This window comes from Mustela putorius, unplaced genomic scaffold (assembly GCF_011764305.1).
Source record: "Mustela putorius furo isolate JIRA1106 unplaced genomic scaffold, ASM1176430v1.1 tig00003972_pilon_pilon_pilon, whole genome shotgun sequence".
NCBI lineage: Eukaryota > Metazoa > Chordata > Mammalia > Carnivora > Mustelidae > Mustela > Mustela putorius.
Window position 1 is genome coordinate 7,030,805 of NW_025422115.1, and position 12,356 is coordinate 7,043,160.

The window sequence follows — 12,356 nt, forward strand, 5'->3', positions numbered from 1 at the left end:
TTCATGTTCGCCTAGAATGAGTCAGTGTAGATAAAGAACTCTGACTCGGGTCTGGCCCGTCATGGAAGAGCTATGATTTTAAGACCAGAGGTGTGGTGACAACCGATTGCTCCTTGTAAATGTAGATGTTGCTAGAAGGGTCTGTGTGTGTGCACAGCTATGTCAGCAAAGATGTGTTCTGGGCTGGCCGGCCCCACGTGGCTAGCCTGGCATCTCCATCAGAAGGCAGGCTCCACACGGGCCCTAGCCAGAACACACAGCCCTGACAGCGTTGGCTCCCTCCTGATGCCTGTCTGATAAGAAAGAAGGGGAGAGGTGAGGAAGAGGGGAGAGGGGAGTGGCCGAGGGAGAGAAAAACACTCACATTTATCTACCGAACCTCGGTAAAACTTGTGTGTACATCTGCGTCTCATTTGTTTTTAAAACCACCTGGTGAGGTGGTGATCCTTTCTCTCTTTCTACAGATAAAAAAGGGAGGACTCAGAGCGAAGACTCAGAGGCCTTGCCTAAGGCCTTCCACCCCCTGAGGTTAAGTGACCTTATAAATGTTCTCCTCCGGATGGAGCGGGTGGTTGTGAAGGCAGGAGACAAAAGACAGAGAGAGGAAGCTGCGTTGTAGCTCCGAGGTCCCTGTCTCTTCCTGCCAAAGAGCAAGGGAAATCCTTGGATGCTGATCAAGGCACAAGAAACCCTGAGGGAAAGGGAAGCTGGTCTACCCATGGGTCAGTTGAAACAGAGGGCAGACGTGGGGGAGTCACTGGCCATCGGTGACCCTCTGTGGCATCCCCATCCCGGGGCTGTGCTCCAGGGGCACATGGAGTCCCTCTGGACCGCTCCCCGGGGATCAGGGAGGCTGCACTGTCGCCCCCTAGAGGAGACAGAAGGTGGAAGACGCGGTGCCTGAACTGCCCAGCCCACTGAAGCCCCTAAGGGAGGCCAGAGCCCCTGACGCGGGAACAATTGGGATGGCTGCTCACTCAGGAGCTGCCTTGATTGTTTGTGTCACTCTTCAGACCTCCCTGTCATGGGGAACTAGAAAAAGTGAGTCCCTTGGGTAGTGGCAAGACTGCCCCTTTGGAATAAAAAGAAAAGTGATACACTAATACCCTCTTCCAGAAGCAGGGATGTGGCCACATCAGGGGCATGCATTGTCTAAGAGTCTGGGGTTAAACGTCTCCATAGAATGGTTGAGGGATTCGCTGGTGAGGTTGACAGATAAATACTAGATGCCCAGTCATATTTGAATTTCGGATAAACAATTAAAAAAAATTTTGCCATAGAAGTATATCCCAACCATAGTGTGGGATATATTTATACTAATGATTTGTTATTTATCTAAAATTCAAACTTACCTAACTGTCCTGTAGTTTTATTTGCTACATCTGGGGATTGAATTCTCAAGTTGGAATTGGGGCAAGTTATCACTAATATTTTGAAAAGAAGTGCCAAGCTAAGGCTTTGATTTAAAAATTCAGATACCTTCTGATGGGGCCGGAGTCAGGGTGGCCTGAACCATTAGAAGTGCCTCACTTTCATCCTTTTGATACCTCCCTGCTGAGGGAGAAGTCATTCTGTCTGTCCAGGGCCTAGAAATTTCTTCCTGTCCCCAGTGTCTGTTTAGAAGTCAAGCCAACTCCTGCCAGTAGCATTTGGGTATTGAATTATACCTTCTTAAAAAAAAAAAAAAAAGGAACAGAAAAGAAAAAGAAAAAGTCTTCACTTCAGGGGGGTATTCAGATGCCCATGAGCTCTGCCATCAAATATGAATATTCTCTTAAAAATAAAAATTATGGTGCACTTAAGAAGGAGCATGTTATATCAGCACTGGTGATAAGACAATTTATTACTGTCTACAAAAAGAAGGCTCAACTGACGTGGTAGAAGCTGGCTCAGCGGGCTGTAAATTATGAGCCATTCTCTCAGTGGCAGAAATAAGGCCCCTTGTCAGTCACTGCACTCTTCCCTTGACAGGCCAGCAGGCCTCAGGAAGCGGGCAGTCAGAATTATATGCCCATTACCCATGAGAGCTGCCTCACTCTGCTTCTCCGGGCTCAGCGCCGCCATCCCCCCAACACACCCGCGCGAGCCCTTGTGTGGTCTCCCCTCATGTCTTTAGGACACCTGTCCCTTTGGACATGAAAAAAATAACAAGTGTGTGTGCTCCTCTAGCAGGCAGAAAGAAAGCAAGAGTAAGCAGAGTTCGGTGGAAAAGGAGCAGGATGCCAGACCGGAGGCCTGAGCAGAACTCCCGCCTTGAGGGGACACTCTGTTGGCCTCTCTGAGCTGGGCCTTTCTGGGCTGGAAGATGGAGTGGGGTGGAAAGAGTAAGGTGATAGGTGGCTCAGCTTCCACACATGGTGTGCTGGGGTGCTGCCTGGGAGGTGGTCTGCCTCCCAAACTGGGAGGGGCTTGCAAAGGGCTGGGGGTGGGAGGACCTGTGGGGGAAGTTGGGGAGATAATTCCTTTACCCTCCAAGAAGGTGGACTCACGGGGACTCCCACAGCTAGGTGCCCAGATCCAGAATTACATGTAATCAGAGCTACCTTCCACTCCCATGGACCCATCCCTGCTTCTGATGAAGCTGGTGGGTGCCGTGCACCCACCCCTCCTGTGCACATACCACCTTCCAAAAGCAATCTGTACCATGAACCCCCTACTGGGAGGGCAGCATTTTAGGTACCACTCAGAAGGAGGGTATCCTTGGGAGCTCACTGCCTGAGACGTAACTGGACACACATGCACACCATGAATGAATACAATGGATAATTGCTAGGCAATAGACGTGGTTACATGTGTCTATTGCATATGAGAATAGGGTTACATGTTTTCATAGAATGGCTGAGGGATCAGTTGGCAGGTGGCCAGGTAAATAAATACTAGGCTCCCAATGAAGTTTCAATTTCAGATAAGCAATGAACATTTTTTTTTTAAGATTTTATTGATTTATTTGAGACAGAGAGTGAGCGAGAGAGAACATGAATGGGGTGGAGGGCAGAGGGAGAAGGAGAAGTAGACTCTCCGATGAGCAGGGAGACTGACATGCGGCTCCATCTCAAGACCCTGGGATCATGACCTGAGCTGAAGGCAGACACTTAATCTTAACCTACTAAGCCACGCAGGTGCCCCCCCCCCAATTTTTTGAGTATATATCCTATTCAATCTGTGGGATATACTTATACTGGTACAGTGATTTATTTCTTTAAAATTCAAAACTTACCTGACTATCCTGTACTTTTCTTTGCTAAACCCGGGAACCCTGGATAGGGGTCAGATACTCCGACTGGAATTAGGGAGGGTCGTGTATCGCTCACATTTTAAAGAGAAATGTTAAGCTAAGGTTTTGACTTTAAAACTCAGAACACGTTCTGATGGGGCTAGGAAGCAAGGCGACCCAAACCCTGAAGGTGTCTTGCTGAGCTCAGATGTGGCCCATTAGGCAATTAGACAGATTAAAATAAAACAAAAATAAATAAGAACAAAGAAAGAGACGGAAGGGAAGGGAGCTCACAACTAGGTGGGACATCGGAGACCATCCTAATAACCTCAGGGGCCTTAGGGTCCATGGGGAAAGTGGTGACTCAGAATGTGCACAGCTTAGGGAAGGTTTTGTTTTGTTTTTTGTTTTTTTTTAAGATTTTATTTGTTTATTTAACAGACAGAGATCACAGGTAGACAGAGAGGCAGGCAGAGAGAGAGAGAGAGAAGCAGGCTCCCTGCTGAGCAGAGAGCCCGAAGCGGGACTCGATCCCAGGACCCTGAAATCATGACCTGAGCCAAAGGCAGAGGCTTAACCCACTGAGCCACCCAGGAGCCCACAGCTTAGTGAAGTTTTGAGAGCTGGTATATCTGGAAGGGCTTGGGTGACCTGAGGAAGAACTCCTTTGCCTTCGCATCTTGGCCTCAGCGGGCTCCTTGGTGAGGAAGGGCAGAGCTAAGAAGTGTCCATTCTCCAAACCCTGGGGGGACCCAGGCCAGGAGCACCAAACACCAGCACCATTTGCTATGCTTGTCCCTCACCCTCCTCTCTGCACCCCACTCTGCTCTCCCTGTCAACCCCTCAGCAAAATGGACAGTTGTCCAACTCACAAGCCCTTGTCCCAAACAGTTCTTAGTTCTTCTTGTCATTTCCCTTAACGTCTTCTCTGTCCTCCTTGATTTTCAAGGATGTTTTTGCTTTTATGCTTATTGCTTTTATTCCCCTCCCCCTCAACCTGCCCCAGAAGGGGTTCTGATGGTCAGCAAGATCCTTGTCATTTCTATATAAGCCAAGGTGGATTTGCAATCCATCGCCCTTTCTGACCTGTAAGGTAGAACCTTTGCGTGAACTTTATTTGGATGGAGCTGGTAAGGACACTGGGGGCTCTGCAGTGCCCGTATGCTTTGCTTAGCAGGAGATCCACTTGGCGTGGGAGAACAGATTTGTTAGGGCAGCTCAGACCAGGCAGGAGGCCACGGGAGCATCCATTGCCCTTTGCGATGAGGAGTCCAGCATGGCAGAGAAAACGTCACCTCCACTGTCTTCTAGCTTCAAATGTTAGGTTGTTGAGGTAAAGGGAAAAAGGGTAGGGTTATGGTCAATTTTTCTTTATCTTTTTCTGTTCTAGACTATTAACTGTAGTTCAGTACTAAACAGCCCTTTTAAGGGTCTATAGAATAATGACAATGTTCAAGCCATCAACGTCAAGATTGCAAGCCCTCCCGGGGCTGTCTGAGTCACAGGTTAAGTAGAACCCATGATAAAGTATCTTATTGAACTGGTTTCTAATTACCTGCAAATTGGACGTTCATATCTGCCATACACAGTCATGTGTCAACCACACGGTTGGAATTGTCTGCGCTTTGTCAGCTTAAAAGAGGGTTGGCTGCACCTGCCATCACTGGACCCAGAATTCATTCTATTCTTGATTATTCTGTGCTTCTGCCCAGAGAAAAATAATGGATCAAGGCAGAGAAGCAGGTAACGGGCCATCCCCAAATGAGCACGTTCAAAGGCAAAGAGCCATCAAAATGTCACAAACTTTTGCTACTAGCCTGTCATTTGAATGCTTTTCCAGCCAAGGGCATTTTCAATGACATTCTCCCCTCTCTGAGCTCCATCAGGCAAGGGGAGACTCCCAGATAGCCATCACTGGGGACACAGACCAGATTCTGACACGGTGGATTATTCCTAGCACCTCAGGAGTAGTTGGGATGGGTCATGGGTGTCCATGCATCTTTTAGATAAAGCATTAATAATCTACCCTGGCCCCAGTAATTCTCTTACATAGTTGGGATTCTGCTTTTACCTTCTTTGTGTGCTTTGCATAAACACAATGTGGCTTCTTTACATGATGCTCAAAGCACAATGACCTCCTTGCAAATACACTCCACTTGGGGCTTTTCTTATAGATGCCAGGCAAAATATCCAGCCCCCAGTTCCAAAGGAAAGAATAGCCAAGTGGTCATGAAAACCAAGAAAAATGCAATCATGGTATAATTCCAAGGATAAGTAGCGAAAACAATGATACTGGAAAGGGCCAGAAGGAATTAGTAGTAAGATGGCCTGCATTTGTGGCCAGGTGAGAACTTTTCCAGGTGTAATATGTAAGTGATCTTCATAATAATTCTTCCATCATCTTGAAACACCAGATTTGATTGAAGGCCAAAGCATTCACTGATAGTGAGAATCAGGGGTCCCCCCGTTGGCCCACACCATCCTTATGCAATTGCCTATCGAGGTAGTAGGTGTGATCACAGGGAATTAGATCACTCTGGGGGGCTTATGCCCACATGTTTGCAGTTTTGGAGTTAATGGGACATTGAGTCCATAGATCTGTGCTGTTGGACACAGTCCACGGGAGGTTTTGCTTGGCATGTAAGAAGTCATACAAAAGAAGAACTTCTTCCCACAACTAAAAGGGAGGGAAACCTGGAGAATAGGAGGCCATTTCCACCCGTCAAGTGGAAGGTCAACTAGCCAACTCAACAGAGGGTCTGTCTGTTGGGACTCAGAGGTGGTTACATGATTATGGAAACAGAAGGAAAAAGAGTTTCTGAGACTCTTAAACTAAAGGGGGCTTTCTTACATGATTCTCTCATTAGACCAGCCCGCAAAGGGCTCTCATTGTGACCAGAGGCCAATGTAGAAATCTGTCAGAATGGTGGGTCCTAGGAAGCAGTTGGTTATATCATGGTAAGTCATAGTAATGGACTTCCACTTACACTGAGACTTTTTTAGTTCTTCTAAATCACATTGGATATTAAAAAACAACTTGGCAAGGGGCGCCTGAATGGCTCAGTGGGTTAAAGCCTCTGCTTTCGGCTCAGGTCATGATCCCAGGGTCCTGGGATCGAGCCCCACATCGGGCTCTCTGCTTGGCAGGGAGCCTGCTTCCTCCTCTCTCTGTGCCTGCCTCTCTGCCTACTTGTGATCTTTGTCTGTCAAATAAATAAATAAATCTTAAAAAAAAAAAACTTGGCAATTTTGACTGGTAACTCAGACACTTCACTTTTCAAGTAATCCCCTGGTACATGTGTTTGCACACACACGGCCATCACAGAAATACCTCATGCTCGCTGTAAGTTTGTCCTTAATTTGGGGGTAGGAAATACTAATGATGAAGAAGAGACTGTCCCTTCTACCAACAGCAAAGCCACCATCCTAGAGCCTGATGACAAGTAGATGACGGATAGCGAAGATGCTACCGAAGGTCTAAGAAATTGTGTTTCACTATCAACACATTTCAGAAGATGGAGGTATTCATAATTCAAAATTTATTTTATTCATGTAAAGCATTTTAAAATGTTTTATTGAATATGCACGGTAGAAGAGGACATGGGATGAAAATTGAAAATCACCCACTCCATTTCCATTTCCTTTTACTATCTATATAGTCCCAAAGGCCACCACCATGAGCCATTCCTGCATTTGGCTTTTCTAATGGTTAGCATCCTAATTCCAAATGGCATACTTATACCTCTTTCTTGATATTCAACTTAGGCACTAGCTATGGACTCCTTGCTAAGAAACATGAGGCTTTAGTTGACTTATACTACCTTCTCCCTAAATTTTAACAATTATTATTTTTAGTTTTTCTCTTGGTCATCTTTGTAAGTTTCAATCTCCCACCTAAATCCCATTTCTTGTTCTATTATTTTCAGACATTATATTAATTTCTTTCCCTACTACCATGACAACTTTTACCTCACTAGATTTGATCATTTTTTATACTATTTTATGAACATAATTTGCTTTTTCAAGTTTTGTTCACAGGATGGTTTTAAAAACCTAAACACAATAAACCCTATTCATGTCATTATGACTTTGTAAATATTGTTCATTCAAAGCCAATCAGTATGGTAGGATTTTATTTCCTTCTCTGTGGGTCCAGTGTTATTAACTATAGGTTCCATGAAGGGTCAGTTGCTAAACTCATGTCACATTGTTGTTTCCTTCATATTTAGACAAACATGAGGTTCTGACATAACTTTTTGGGTTTTGGGGGGCATTTTTATTTGCCTTAATTTTTGTTTGTTAAGAAAAGAAACATGACTTTACTAGATCTTCATGATTTTTAAACCTCTTAATCATACTATTTCTTGAAGCCTTTTGCTGAACTATATCCTGCAGTAACAGAAAAAGGAATTTGGACATACATTTTCTGAGTACTATAAATCTAAAACTCTATATTTGCTTGCATGCATAACAGTTTTCTGGATATTGAATATTGGGTTTTAAATTATAGTTCCCAGAATTTTTTATTCTACTATACAAAGTTTCTGATAAGATAGATGTCTGAGGCCAGTATTATTTTTGCTTTTTTTAAAAAAATTTTTTTAAAGATTTTATTTATTTATCAGAGGGGGGGGGAGGAGAGAGCGAGCACAGGCAGACAGAATGGCAGGCAGAGGCAGAGGGAGAAGCAGGCTCCCTGCTGAGCAAGGAGCCTGATGTGGGACTCGATCCCAGGACGCCTGGATCATGACCTGAGCCGAAGGCAGCAGCTTAACCAACTGAGCCACCCAGGCATCCCTATTTTTGCTTTTTTGAGGGTGACTTTTTCTTTTCTTCTGAAAGTTCTAGGAGTTTCTCCTGGTGTTTCATGTTCTGAAATCTCTTCAGTCTGAATCAAGGCATAATTCTTTTATTCTTCACCTACTTGGAACTTGGAGTGTCTTTTAGTCTGGAAATAACTATCTTCAGTTTGCGGAAGCTTTCTTCTATCATGTCTTTATTCTTTTTATGTCTTTATTCTTTTAATTTTAATAAAAGCTATACATTTACATGATTAAAAAAATTAAATAGTTCTACAAGTCTTAAAATGAAGCTAACAGTTTCCTTTCTATTCCCCTGGAAGCCACTACTTTCAATGCTTTTAGCTTTCTGGTATTTGCTTCTATATTTCTAAATAGCACACTTAAACTGCTATTTATTGGTTTGTTTTAAAAATATTTACTTCAGGCAATGGACAATAAGGGTTTAACTCTCTTCCTTCACTTCCATACCCTTAAGTATATATTTTTTCCTTCCTATTCTTCTGAAAGAATGATGTCATAATTCTTGGACAAATTAATATTTATAATTTGTATTTTTATGGCTGTAACCCTATAGTACATTAAAATTTTCTTTCCCTTCTTTTGCATTCTTTGGTTTTCATTTCAATGTTTTCTTTTGTTCGCTTAGTTTTTAATGTACCTGTCACAAATCCATCCTCAAACTCTTCAACAGAAAGAAAATCTCCTTTCTTTCAGGAAGAAAACATAAGCAATTGAAAAAAATTTGAGATATTGCATGTCTGAAAATGTCTGATAGTCATTCTATCCTAACAGCATGTTCAGAGTTTGACTGGGGCTATAGAATTCTAAGTTAGAAATTATTTTTAGTAAGAATTTTGAAGGTTGTCCTCCATTATCATTTAGTTTTTAGCATTGCTATTGAGAAGTCTAATGCAGAGCTAATACTAAGCCTTTTGTATGTGACCTATTCTTTCCCTTTCAGAGCTTTAGTACCTTCTCTTTGTTCTTGAAACTTTCCACTGATGTGTTTTGTGTGACTCTGTTTTCACTTATTGTGCTTGGTGAACCACTCGGTCAAGAAATTCATGTCTTTTGTGTCCAGGGAATTTTCTTGAATTGTTTCTTTGGTAAATTGCTCCCCTCTCATATTCTCTCTTCTCTATTTTTTTTTTAAAGATTTTATTTATTCATTTGACAGAGATCACAAGTAGGCAGAGAGACAGGCGGGGGGGGGGGGGAGCAGGCTCCCCACTGAGCAGAGAGCCCGATGTGGGGCTCGATTTCAGGACCCTGAGAGCATGACCTGAGCCAAAGGCAGAGGCTTAACCCACTGAGCCACCCAGGCACCCCACTCTTCTCTATTTTGAAAGTCATATTATTTAAGCTCTTCTACTTCCCGTCTAGTCTGATTTATTTTTTTAACTTCTATTTTCCATTTCTTTGTTGTAATTGTTCTAATTATTGGGAGGTTTCCCCAGCCTTCTTTGTACGCTCTATTAACGTCTTCATTTCAGCTTTTTAATTTTTAAATTCCAAATCATTTTTGTTTTCTAAATATTCATTTATACAGCCACATTCCTTTATCAGCGTTACTGAAGCACAATAATATGTAATTGTCCACATTTAAAGTGTACATTGTGATTAATTTTGACAAATCGATATACCCATGAAACCATCACCACAATCAATAGAATAACCATACTCATCACTTTGAAAAAGGTTGTCATGCCTTTTTGTAACCCTTTCCTACCTGCCCTTTGCACCGGCTCTTCCCATCCTCCGATAACCACTATTCTGCTCTCTGTCACTGTCGTTTAGTTTCCATCTTCTAGGACTTCATATACGTGGAATCATGCAGAATGTACTCTTTTCTGGTTTGGATCTTTTTAGTTAGCATTATGACTTTGAGATTCACGCATGTTCTATGTTTCCATAGATCATTCTTAATTTCTCTGTGTGTTCTATTGTATACTGCTTATGCTCCAATTTGTTTATCCATTTTCCTGTTGATAGATATTGGTTCGTTTCTACTTTGAGGTTAGTACAGATAAAGCTGCCATGACCATTCATGTACTAGACTTGATGTGGACATATGCTTTCATTTCTCTTGGGTAAATATCTAAGAGTAGAATGGCTATACCATATGGTAGGTGAGGGTGTTCAACTTTTTCAGGAATTGCCAGTATTCGTAATCTATTACTGTGTAACCAATTACCCCCAAAACATTCAGGTTTAAAACAGCACAATGTATTATCTCAGAATGTTTGTGGGTCAGGAATGCAAGCATAGTTTAGCTGAGTGTAGCCAAGGTGTTAGCTAGCACTGAGGTTTCATCTAAAGATTCATTGAGCTTTGATCAGCTTTCAAACTCACTCATGTGGTTGTTGTTGAAAGGATTTAGTTTCTTGAGGATGGCTGGATTTAGGATCTCAATTCTTTGTTGGCTGGAGACCTCCTTTAGTTCCTTGCCCAATAGGCCTCTTTGATATGATGACTTGCCAGAGAGGAGAGAGTCTGTTAACAAAATGGAACTCACCATCTTTTATAACCTAGTCCTGGAAGTGACACCCCTTCCATGCTACTGTATTACATTGGGTAAGAGAGGGAATTACACAAAGCCAGACAGCTAGGAAGTGGGGATCATTTGGAGTCCTGTCAAAATCATGCCAAACAGATTTTAAAAGTGGTTGTATCATTTTACACTCCTGAAAGAAGCATATGAGGTTTCTAGTTACTGTTAATGTTCATAGCAGCAATGGCCACAGTTGCCAAACTGTGGAAAGAACCAAGATGCCTTTCAAAGGACGAATGGATAAGGAGGATGTGGTTCATATACACTATGGAGTATTATGCCTCCATCAGAAAGGATGAATACCCAACTTTTGTAGCAACATGGACGGAACTGGAAGAGATTATGCTGAGTGAAAAAGTCAAGCAGGGAGAGTCAATTATCATAGGGTTTCACTTACTTGTGGAGCATAAGGAATAACACGGAGGACATGGGGAGATGGAGAGGTGAAGGGAGTTGGGGGAAATCAGAGGGGGAGACGAAGCATGAGAGACTGCGGACTCTGAGAAACAAACTGAGGGTTTTGAAGGGGAGGGGAGCGGGGGATTAGGTGAGCCTGGTGGTGGGTATTAAGGAGGGTGCGTATTGCATGGGGCACTGGGTGTGGTGTGTAAACAATGAATTCTGGAACACTGAAAAGAAATACAATAAAATAAAATGAAAAAAAAATTCTAGTTACTCCTTCCTCACCAATATTTTGAATCATCAGACTTTCTAATTTTAACTATTCTAAAAGGTGTATATTGGTATCTAATAGGGATTTTAACATACCTTTCGCTACTGAACATCTTTTCTATTTGCTTATTTTCTATCATATATATATGTATTTCCTTTATAGATATATCTATTTATATATATGTATTTCATATCTATACATACATACACATATATATGTATATATATATTTCCTTTTTTCTGGTGAAATGTCTTCTTAAATTTTTTGACCCATTTAAATAATATTGTTTGTTTATTATCACATTTTGAGACTGCTTTATGTGTTCTGGATACAAGTCCTTATCAGATACGGACTTCCAAATATTTTCTCCAAGTCTGTGGTTTATCTGTTTGTTCCCTTAACATCTTTCAAAGAGAAAGAAGAAGTTTCCAGCTTTAATGCAATAAAACTGGTCAGTTTTTTCTTACATGGATTGTGCTTTTGATACCTTATCTGAGAAATCTTTACATGACTCAATTTCACAAAAATTTTTTCCTATGTTTTCTTTATCTAGCTTTGTAGTTTTAGGTTTTTACATTAGGTCTATGATCAAATGTAGGCCAATGATCAAGGTTCTTTTCTTTTCTTTCTTTTTTTTTTTTTTTTTGCATATGTATATTTAATTGTCCAATGACACTTGTTGAAAAGATATCCTTTTGGGGCACCTGCGTGGCTCAGTGGGTTAAAGCTTCTGCTTTTGGCTCAGGTCATGATCCCAGGGTCTTAGAATGGAGCCCTGCATCCGGCTCTCTGCTCAGCGGGGAGCCTGTTTCTTCGTCTCTCTCTCTCTCTCTCTCTCTGCCTGCTTCTCTGCCAACTTGTGATCTTTGTCTGTCAAATGAATGAATAAAATCTTGGAAAAAAAAAAAAAGAAAAGATATACTTTTCCCCTTGAATTATCTTGGCAATCTTTTCAAAAATCAATTGCCCCTGTATGTGTGAGTCTATATCTGGACTCTGGACTCTTCTCTATTGATCTGTCTTTATACCAACACTACACTACTTGATCACTGTAGATGTATCATGAGTCTTAAAATCAGGTAGTGTTCTTCTGTTCAAAGATGTTTTGGTTCTTCT